General features: G+C 47.2%; 1 long non-coding RNA gene across 2 annotated transcripts; it reads left to right on the forward strand.

Moving 5' to 3' along the window:
• Positions 1–4264: 4264 nt before the first annotated feature.
• On the forward strand, positions 4265–9473 carry LOC116543575. Of its 2 annotated transcripts, none has more exons than XR_004265621.1 (3): positions 4265–4355; positions 8782–8882; positions 9325–9473. It is a non-coding gene; the product is annotated as an uncharacterized LOC116543575 (long non-coding RNA). The 2 variants fall into 2 exon arrangements; XR_004265620.1 differs by having other exon boundaries at positions 9328–9473.
• The last annotated feature ends 246 nt before the right edge of the window (positions 9474–9719 follow it).

The raw sequence follows: 9719 nt of genomic DNA on the forward strand, positions 1-9719 counted from the left end.
GGGGGAAATTAGATGGAACTGAGGAGGGGCCCAGGACTCAGCCCTAGGGTGCCCCAGCATGCAAAGGTTGAGGAGAGAAAACGGATAACCTGGTGAAAGCAGGAAAGCCTAGAGGAGAAAGCGCTTTGAAGGGGAGTGGGACCTTGTGTCAAACGCTACTGAGCATCTGAGTGAGATGGAGACAGAGCGTCAACCACTGGGTTTGACGAGGTTGTGGTTGGGCTGGAGCCCGGTGGAATGGAGAGGATCATAGCCCATTTGGAGTGTGCTGAGGAATGAATGAGATAATACTCTAACAGGTACCTGCACGTTTCAGATATTCTTAAACATAATTTAATGGGAGAACAAGATGTCTAATTGTACATTTCACTTAACTACTTATTTTCTTCCTACTGCATGGCGTTTATATTGCTTCTAACTTTCGCTGTAACAAATAAGATCAAAGTGGATATCTTTGTAAACTTTCTTTTCTAACTTTAGCATTGTTTCCTTTAAATGGAGTCACAGAAAGGGAGGTGCTGGTCCAAGAGCAGAGCATCTTTAAAGCCTTTGATTTTCCCTCCCTCAAATATTTCCAGAAGGACTGGACAGTTGGTGTGGCCTCCAGCAGCGTCTGAGGGCCCATCGTCTTGTCTGTCAGTTGGGTCGTTTCAAAATAAGTCTCTCCTTTTTTTTTTTTTTTTTTTTTTTCTTTTGAGATGGAGTCTTGCTCCATCACCAGGCTGGAGTGCAGTGGCATGATCTCGGTTCACTGCAACCTCTGCCTCCCGGGTTCAAGCAATTCTCCTACCTCAGCCTCCCAAGTAGCTGGGACTACAGGCACGTGCCACCATACCCAGCTAATTTTTTGTATTTTTAGTAGAGACAGGATTTCACCACATTGGCCAGGATGGTCTCAATCTCCTGATTTTGTGATCTGCCCGCCTCAGCCTCCCAAAGTGCTGGGATTACAGGCACGAGTCACCGTGCCCAGCCACAGGACTCTCCTTTTATCAGTTTAGGTCTTTTACTTTTATACAGAGAATGGAATGGCATACACAATCACTTTATGAAATGAAAACTAGACACAGCTCACTAAGTAATGTTAAACAGAAATGCCTGTATAGTGATCACCAATTATATGGAGCCACAACTTAAATGTGATGCGAGTGTTTGTTATTAATCCCCTTTCACTAAGGTCCAAGAATGGCTGATGAAAATACTCAGCCATGATTTTTCTCCTCCATACCTATGTTCTTACACAGTCATATAAATGCGATCAGAGTCAAAGTTAAGGAATTTTACCCTTTTCCAGTAAACACCCTACAAATTCAGCACAGCAACTGTTTGCTGATATCAGAGGATGACTACCCTCCCTCCACATGCCTGGGGTAGGGTTTTATAAATGTCCCCAGCTTGCAGCAAAAGGAGAAAAACTTTCAGTGTGATCATCATCTCACAGTGTCCTCTTCCTCCCACCCCACTCCTCAAAAATAAAACTCCTACCACTTTAGAGTTATTTTGTGGTCACATTGTGAATCGTCCCTCTGAGCTCCAGGAGCTGAATGAAAGGAGCTGACCCCACCTGCCTTGCTGGATTTGCTATTTAACGGCTTCCTGCCTAGCACAGCAGCAGCTCACGCAGGATCAGCAGCACCCAGTAGGACAGCACCTACTATGGCATCATCATCTTGGCTAGGTCTGGCAGTGCCCAGCATAGCAGCGCCTTCTCCAGGAATGGCAGTGCCCAGCATAGCAGCACCTTCAACAGGACTGGCAATGCCCAGCACAGCAGCGCCTTCACCAGGACTGGCAGTGCCCAGCATAGCAGCACCTTCACCAGGACTGCAGATTCTGCAGGAGGTGCTGGCTCCACTGTAGCTCATCTGCAGTGATCTGTCCTGCCCCATTTCAGCTTGTTGCTATTTGACAGGCCTTAAGTGGAAGAATGGAGTGTTGATTGTGTCAGTCAAGAATAGGTGTGGTAAGAGACAGGCATGGGCATCTCCCTCCCTTTAACTGAAAAAATGTTCTGAAGAGCTCCTGGATCACCCCAAATAATCCCCAAATTGGAAAGTAGACTGTGCCACCTAACAACTCAGCAGGGTGGTTGAGAGTTCTAGAAACTGGCCGACCTGAGTGAATTTCTGCACTGACTCTGTGACCTTGTGTGGATGACTTCTCTGAATCTTATTTCTCTCATCTGTTTAAAAAAATAAGATAATGGAGATCCAAGATGGCCAATCAGACACAACTCCCATGCACAACACCCAGCGAGAGAGACGCAAAAATCCAGAGATCTCCTAGCTCCAACCGAGGCACAGGTGCATTTCAACGGGTCTGGTCTGACGGTGAGCAAAGCCCATTTAGGGCAGACCCAGGTGGGGAATGGTGCTGCTTCACCCAGAAAGTGCATCTGACCGGCGAGTCGGAGACTCCCTCTCTGGCACTCCGGTCCAAATACAGTGCTTCCCCCAAAGCCTCAACAATACACAGAACAGGGGATCTTTGCCAGTCAAGCACCAGGAATTACAAGTGCGAAGTTGAATAAGAGCCTGCGGACTGAGCTGTCATCCCCTCCCCCTGCTTGGAGAGAGGTAGCTGTAAGCAGGAGAGGCTGGGCAGGCCCCTACCCCATGACCAGAGAGAGAAGAAGCTGAAAGGGGGAGACAGCCGGGTGAGGCTGGATGGGTCCCTACCCTCCCCCACAAACCCCAGAGGACTGAAGCTCTGACTCTAGTGGGTTGTGCAGACAGTGCCACAGTCTGAGATGAACCCTGAATGATCCAGCCCAGTGGAGGAAGGGCACAACCCACCACTAGAGGAGTGGGACTGGGCTACATGTTTTAACAAAAAACACAGGAAGTCTAAATAGCAACGGGACGGCATTCTTGATAACCCAACAGCACCTACAGGTCAGCAAAGAGGCAGGCCTAATCTCCCAGTATAAACCAAAAAGACACAGGAAGCTTCCCTAGTAACCTGAAGGAGTCCCTAGAAACCCAGTAGTGCCTCTACAGGCAGACAAGTGAACCTCATCAAGCAGCTCCCTGACACCACAGCCAGGTAAATCCACAAAGATGGGGAAAAAAACAGCATAAAAAATATGAAACCATCAAAGACCAGAACACCTCTTCTCCTTCAAGGGATCACAACTTCTCAACAACACAGGATGACAACCTGACTGAGGAATGTGACAAATTGACAGAAACAGGCTTCAGAAGGTGGATAATGAACTTTTTTGAGCTAAAGGGACGCATTCTAACTCAATGCAAAGAAACCAAAAACCTTGAAAAAAGGTTAGACGAAATGCTAACCAGAATAACCAGCTTAGAGAAGAAGATAAAAAACTTGATGGAGTTGAAAAACACAGCATGAAAACTATGTGAAGCAAACACAAGTTTTAATAGCCAAATCGATCAAGCAGAAGAAAGGATATCAGAGATTGAAGATCAAATCAATGAAATAAAAAGGAAGGCATGACAGAGAAAAAAGACTGAAAAGAAGTGAACAAAGCCTCAGGAAATATGGGATTATGTGAAAAGACCTAACCTATGCTTGATCAGTGTACCTGAATATGACGGGGAGAATGAATCCAAGCTGGAAAACACGCTCTAGGATATTATCTAGGAGAACTTCCCAAGCCTAGCAAGGCAGTCCAAATTTCAAATCCAAGAAATACAGAGAGCTCCACAAGGATATTTCTCAAGAAGAGCAACCCCAAGGCACATAATTGTCAGATTCACCAGGGTTGAAATGAAGGAGAAAATGCTAAGGGCAGCCAGAGAGAAAGGTCGGGTTACCCACAAAGGGAAGCCTATCAGACTCACAGCAGCTCTCTCGGCAGAAACCCTTCAAGCCAGAAGAGAGTGGGGACCAATATTCAACATCCTTAAAGGAAAGAACTTTCAACCCAGAATCTCATATCCAGCCAAACTAAGCTTCGTAAGTGAAGGAGAAATAAAATCCTTTACGGACAAGCAATTACTGAGAGACTTTCTCACCACCAGATCTGCCCTAAAGAGCTCCTGAAAGAAACACTAAGCACGGAAAGGAACAAGTACCAGTCACTGCAAAAGCAAACCAGTTGGCAAAGACCAAAAATGCAATGAGTCAACTAAGCCTCCCAAAGTGCTGGGATTACAGATGTGGGTCACTGCGTCTGGTCGATTTCATGTTTTGGCTTGGTTGGGCCTGGCAGATGTATGATTAATAAAACAGGTCTAAGTAGTTCTAGGCTACCGGTGGTTCAGACACGCACTGACAGCAATGTTGTAGATGTTGATATTGGCTTTGAACATGGAAGAAAACAAGATCTGGTCTCCCTTTTTCACACAGACGGTGTTGATGAGCTGACCTAGGAGATAACAGGACAGGTAAATGAGGCCCTGTGTACATCCTGGGAAAGGGGATGCCAACTACTGGGACCCCAGCACCCCCTGCCACCACCCAGCATGCCTGGCCAGTGGCTCTTCCATGTTCCTTACAGCTTTTGAGAGGTTCGCTAGTCAAAGGAGGATGAGTCAAGCAAAGTACAGGGCTGGGGTACAATTTTGTTAAACATGACAAGGAATATGCTTTGGTTCAAGAAAACCCATGGCCAGGCACAGTGGTTCACGCCTGTAATCCCAGCACTTTAGGAGGCAGAGGTGGGAGGATCACCGGAGGTCAGGAGTTTGAGGCCATCATGGCCAACATAGTAAAACCACATCTCTACTAAAAATACAGAAATTAGCCAGGTGTGGTGGCACATGCCTGTAGTCCCAGCTATTCGAGAGGCTGAGGCCAGAGAATCCCGGGAGGTGGAGGTTGCAGTGAGCCGAGACCACACCATTGTACTCCAGCCTGGGTGACAGAGTGAGACTCTATCTAAAAATTAAAAAATAAAATGAGAAAACCCAATCTTTCTGCCAGGCATGGGGGTGCATGCCTGCAATCCCAGCACTTTGGGAGGCTGAGGTGGGCAGATCACTTGAGGTCAGGAGTTCAAGATCAGCCTGGCTAACATGGCAAAACCTTGTCTCTACTAAAAATACAAAAATGAACTGTGTATGGTTGCATGTGCCTGTAATCCCAGCTAATTGGGAGACAGTGGCAGGAGAATCGCTTGAACCCAGAAGGTGGAGGTTGTAGTGAGCTTAGATCGCACCACTGCACTTCAGCCTGGGGGACAGAGCTAGACTCCATCTCAAAAGAAAAAAGAAGAGACAGCTCGACCCCCACTAGTCTTCTCTATAAGAAGGCTCAGAGGGCTGGCCATGGAGTTTTTGGTCAGCCAGGGGCTTGAACACAAGGGAATGTCTTCTAATAGAGGTAACTAATATAAGCAATAAAATAGGCTGGGTTTGGCACCTCTCATCTGTAATCCCAGCACTTTGGGAGGCTGAGGCTGGAGATCACTTAAGCCCAGCTGTTTAAGACCAGCCCGGGCAACAGGGTGAAAGCCCATCTCTACAAAAAATAAGTTAGTCTTGCATGGTGGTGCACCTGTGGTCCCAGCTACTGAGAGGCTGAGGCAGGAGGACTGCTTGAGCCTGAGAGGTGGAGGCTGCAGTGAGCCACAATTGCACCTGGATGCAGTGAGCCTGGATGACAGAGTGAGACCCTGTCTTCAAAAAAAAAAAAAAAAAAAATCCCATTTTAAGGATAAAAGAGGCCAGGTACAGTGGCTCACAGCTTAATATCCGGACTTTGGGAGGCTAAGGCAGGAGGACTGCTTGAAGCCAGGAGTTTGAGACCAGCCTATGTAACATAGGGGGACCCAGTCTCTACAAAAAACACACAAAAAATTAGCCAGGTATGGTGGCACATTCTTGTAGCCACCTACTCAGGAGGCTGAAGGGGGAAGATTGTTTGAATCCAGGGAAGGTGGAGGCTGCAGTGAGCCATGATGTCACCTCTGCACTCCAGCCTGGGTTCAGTAGCACAGTGAAAGCTCAGTGCAGCCTGCACCTTCACAGAGACCCTGTCCAAAAAGGAAAAAAAAAAAAAAAAAAAAAAAGGCTGGGGCTCATGCCTGTAATCCCAGCACTTTGGGAGGCTGAGGTGGGCGGATCATGAGGTCAGGAGATCGAGACCATCCTCACCAACATGGTGAAACTCCATCTCTACTAAAAATACAATAAAATTAGGTGGGCGTGGTGGCGCACGCCTGTAATCCTAGCTACTCGGAAGGCTGAGGCAGGAGAATTGCTTGAACCTAGGAGGTGGAGATTGCAGTGAGCCGAGATCTTGCCACTGCACTATAGACTGGGATTACTGTGTGTGCCACCAGGCCTGCCTAATTTTTGTATTTTAGTAGAGATGGGGTTTTGCCGTGTTAGCCAGGCTTATCTCCAACTCCTGACCTCAGGTGATCCACCCACCTCAGCCTCCCAAACTGCTGGAATTGCAGAGGTGAGCCACTGTGCCCAGCCTGATTTTTTTCAAGTATTTAAAAATATAAAACCAATAAACATTCTTGTGCAGCTCATGGGCTGTCTAAAAACAGATGGTGGGATCTCTGTGTCTCCGTGTAGATACTATATGCCATGGTTTCCAGAGCCCTGGCTAGATGTTTGTTTGAGACAGAGTCTTTCTCTGTTGGCCAGGCTGGTGGAGTGGTGTGATCTCAGCTCACTGCAACCTCCGCCTCCCAGGTTCAAGCAATTCTCATGCCTCAGCCTCCGTAGTAGTTAGGACCACAGGCACTACCACACCCAGCTAATTTTTTGTATTTTTAGTACAGATGGGGTTTTACTACGTTGGCCAGGTGCTCTCAAGCTCCTGGCCTCAAGTGATCTGCCTACCTCAGCTTCCCAAAGTGCGGGAATCACAGGCATGAGCCCTGGCTAGGTACATTTACGGTATAATGGCATATGGAGGCTGAGGTGGGAGGATCATTTGAAGCCAGGAAAGCAAGGCTAGCCTGGGCAACATAGCAATCAGAGAGAACCTATCTGTACAAAAAAGCAATTTTTTAAATTAACTGGGCATGTTGGTAGTGCACACCTGTAGTACTAACTACTTGGGAGGCTGAGGCAGGAGGATCGCTTGAGCCAAGGAGTTCAAGGTTACAGTGAGCTGTGATCACGCCACTGAATTCCAGCTCTGAGACACAGCAAGACCCTTTTTCTAAAAATTGTAAAAAAATGTTTTTTTTTCTTGAGACAGATCTTGGTAAATCACAAAGGCTGGAGTGCAGTGGTGTAATCTCAGTTCACTGCAACTTCTGCCTCCTGGGTTCAAACAGTTCTCCAGCCTCAGCCTCCTGAGGAGCTGGGATTGCAGGCATATGCCACTGGGTCTGGCTCATTTTTGTATTTTTAGTAGACACTGGGTTTCACCATGTTGACCAGGCTGGTCTCCAACTCCTGACCTCAAATGATCCACCCATCTTGGCCTCCCAAAGTGCTGAGATTACAAGTGTGAGCCACTGTGCCTGGCCTTGTGAAAAATGTTAGTGGCACTTTGATTATAATTGAATTCTTGAAAAAAGATCAAATGCACATGCATATGATTGTTTTTGCCAGGACTAGGAGCCAGGACCTTTTCTAATTCCTTCACCTTGTATTCCAGGGCCTTGCAAACAATAGGTGCTTAGCAAGTGCAATAGAAGCCACTCAGACAGTGCCTGATGTGCAGTGCATACATGTCATCATTAGGAAGAAAGAGACGGAGAGAGGAAGAACATGGGAAAATTCAGGGCAGTTGATCAGGTTGACACCATCATTGCTAAAAATCAGAGACCAGGCTTTGCGCGGTGGCTCATGCCTGTAATTTCAGCACTTTAGGAGGCTAAGACAGGTAGAGCACTTGAGGTCAGGAGTTCGAGACCAGCCTGGCCAACATGGCGAAACCTCATCTCTACTGAAAATACAAGTTAGCCAGGTGTGGTGTGGCAGGTGACTATAATCCCAGCTACTAAGGAGGCTGAGGCAGGAGAAGTGCTTGAACCTGGGAGGCGTAAATTGCAGTTAGATGAGATTACACCATTGCACTCCAGCCTGAGGGACAGAGCAACACTCCACCTAAAAAAAAAAAAAAAAAAAAAAATCAGAGAAGAGCAACATATCTGCAAATAATGCACCGTGTCACTTTCCCTGTGCACTTTCCTGCCTCTTGGTAGACAGTTCCTAACATCACCATGAGATCCTGGTGAAGGAGGGATACTGGGGTTGCTACAGTTTAATGAACCATTTTTCCTCTAGAGAGATGATCATCATCTGTCAGATTCCTTTAAGTGTTTTTCCAACCCCTGCTGTGGGCGGTTTACCCTCAGGGCACTTCTCCATGAAGCCACCAGGCGGTGCCATTGCTGCATAAATGAAACAAACTGACCCAAGATTGGAAAATAGTGTTCTATTTTCTTTGAGCTGGGTGGTGTGGGTCAAACCTGTAATCCCGGCATTTAGGGAGGCTGAGGTGGGTAGATCACTTGAGGCCAGGAGTTTGAGACCAACTTGGCAACATGGTGAAACCCTGTCTGTAATAAAAATACAAAAATTAGCCAGGCATAGTGATGCATGCCTGTAATCCCAGCTACTGGGGAGGCTGAGACAGGAGAATTGGTTGGGAAGCAGAGGTTGCAGTGAGCAAGGATCGTGGCACTGCACTCCAGCCTGCGTAACAGAGCGAGACTCCATCTCAAAAAAAAAAAAAAATAGTATTCCCTAAGGACTAGGAGGAGAAACTGAGGCATGCAGACTGGAGTTGGGGTGGGGCTTGGGGAGAGAATGGGGTCAAGTAACCTGTGAAGGACTCTCAGAAAGTCACAGCAACTTAAAAATCATGTATTCTACCTTCCACTTCCACATTCTCCAGATACAGAAATGAAAGCTGAGAAGGGGAAGATAACTATCCCAAAAGCACCACGTTGGTGGGGAGCAGGGTTGCCAGAGAAAACACAGGACATCCAGTGAAGTGTGAGTTTCGGACTCTCAGTGTATGTCCCAAATAATGCACGAGACTTAGACTAAAACGTTATTCGCTCTTTGTCTTCAAGGGTAACGGGGCATCTGTGTGATGATTTGCTAAGTCTGTCAACCCTCATGAGGGTAAAATGAAGATTAGGAAGATAATTAAATGTAATAAGCAAACATGCAAAAATAAGAACTACTCTGTTCCCATTTTGCAGACAAGGGAATTGCACGTTAGGGAGGTGACTTGCCCCAAGGCCACACGCACAAGCGTCAGAGTCAGGATTTGAACCTGGTCCTGATTCCAGAGGTCTCAACTTCACTGTTGTGGCCAGCAACATCCCCTAGTCCTACTCGTGTGTGTGTATGTTCTGTCTTGAATATAACCCTCTCCCCATCGTGTAAGTGGGCCATTCCCCTCCCTGACATTGAAGGACCCCATCTTAAGCAGGCGCCTTCTGACCCAGCAGACCCCCATGAGCCCAGATCCCTGGGACCTGGTGGCTGCCCTTATCACATTCCCAGACTCCCCATCTTAGGACCCAAGTCTGACCCTCTTCAGGATCAGCAGCTGTGTTACAGGAAAGGGGACCCGATCCAGACCCCAAGTGAGGGTTCTTGGATCTTGTGTAAGAAACAACTCAGGGATAGTCCGTAAAGTGAAAACATATATTTTTTTTTTTGAGGTGGAGTCTCACTCTGTTGCCGAGGCTAGATAGAGGGCAGTGATGTGATCTTGGCTCACCATAACCTATGCCTCCCAGGTTCAAGTGATTTTCCTACTTCAGCCTCCTGAGTAGCTGGGATCACAGGTGCTCACCACCACATGTGGCTAATTTTTAT

Source organism: Sapajus apella, unplaced genomic scaffold (assembly GCF_009761245.1).
Source record: "Sapajus apella isolate SASKATOON/1434 unplaced genomic scaffold, GSC_monkey_1.0 scaffold190, whole genome shotgun sequence".
NCBI lineage: Eukaryota > Metazoa > Chordata > Mammalia > Primates > Cebidae > Sapajus > Sapajus apella.